The sequence below is a fragment of the Mus pahari genome, chromosome 6 (genome assembly GCF_900095145.1).
Source record: "Mus pahari chromosome 6, PAHARI_EIJ_v1.1, whole genome shotgun sequence".
Lineage (NCBI taxonomy): Eukaryota > Metazoa > Chordata > Mammalia > Rodentia > Muridae > Mus > Mus pahari.
The window spans coordinates 42066168-42067589 of record NC_034595.1 but is presented as its reverse complement, the minus strand read 5'-3'; positions in this window follow the sequence as shown (position 1 = coordinate 42067589).

The following is a 1422-nucleotide window of genomic DNA, read 5'->3' as shown; positions in this document are numbered from 1 at the left end:
GACCTCCCCAGATCTCCCAGAATGCAGTGTCATCAGACTGCCCTAAGTTGTCGTCATCACTGCCCACTTTCGCCACCCACTGTTGCTCAGACCAACCACTAATGTCGTCACAGCCCACTTGTTCGGACCTGTCTTCTGGGCACAGCTCCGCTCATCGGACCGCATGCCATAGAGAGAGACAGAGATACAGAGAGACTCGGGGGAGAGCTGAGGGTTCTTTCTTGTCCGATTAATAAAATTATGCTCTGATCAGCACAAACCACCAGGGCATTCATTTTCCTTGCATCCCATTCTTATCTTAGGATGTTTAGCCCTTCAGTATGAATCCAGTCCTTGTGTGTTTCTGCCCACGCAGGGAGGGCTGAGGGTCCTTCCTTGTCCAATTAATAAAATTATGCTCTGATCAGCGCAAACTGCCAGGGCATTCATTTTCCTTGCATCCCATTCTTATCTTAGGATGTTTAGCCCTTCAGTACGAACCCAGTCCAAAGTGTTTTCTGCCCACGCAGAAACACACAAGTGGCGCAGAAACACACAAGAGGCGTCCAACGTGACTGAAGGAGGTGAAACATCAGGCGCTACCGTGGAGCTCCACGCATGTAGTGAGTATGTAATCGTGCATCCCGGGGTAAAAAGGTATTTATAGGCACGAATTTGAATTGAGCTATGAAGTGTTTAACCCGACACCTCATTCCTCAAAGGGCTGTGCACAAGGATGGGATGTTCAGGCATTTGTCCGCAGTCCTACAGACTGCACTCAGGCAAGGGAAAATTGGGTTTAAAAGAAAAAATTTTAATATCCTCCTGGCCATGGCCTAGAGAGTAAATGTAGGGTAATATTCTCCTAGAGACAGACCAAAATACAGAGATGTCTGGCTTTTGTTCTGGACTCCTAAAGTAAAAGTTTGATACCTTTGTGTATTGTTATGTCTGGTGCACCAAATGTCCACGTGTCGAGTCATGTGCATTCTTGTTTCGTTGTCTATATGAGTGGCTGTTCTGTGTTCCATGTCTAAATGTATTAGAGCTTGCTAAATTCTTGTTTGCTTTCGCAGTCTTGCCGCTGTGACCCTAACAAGGCTTATGGCTTAAGTGCCTTTAAACTCTAAATTTTAAAGCAAGAAAAAAGTTAATTGTCAGATTTTCCCTAGTGATTTCTCATGATTAGTGTTTTTAGTATATGACAAGGGTCTTTATTTGTAACTTTTTAGCTAAACAATGTAAAGTTCTGTGGTCTAAATTTGAAATTTGTGTAGCTGCTTCATTAAATTTTTTGACTTGCTTTAAGGTTATAAAAAATGCTCTACATGGCTTAANTTATTGATGTTCATTAAAGGTTATCTTGGTTACAAACGGTTAGCTTTAAATTGTTTAACTCAGGGTTAAAGTCATTCAAAGTTTGCTAAGGTGTTTTAAAATTGG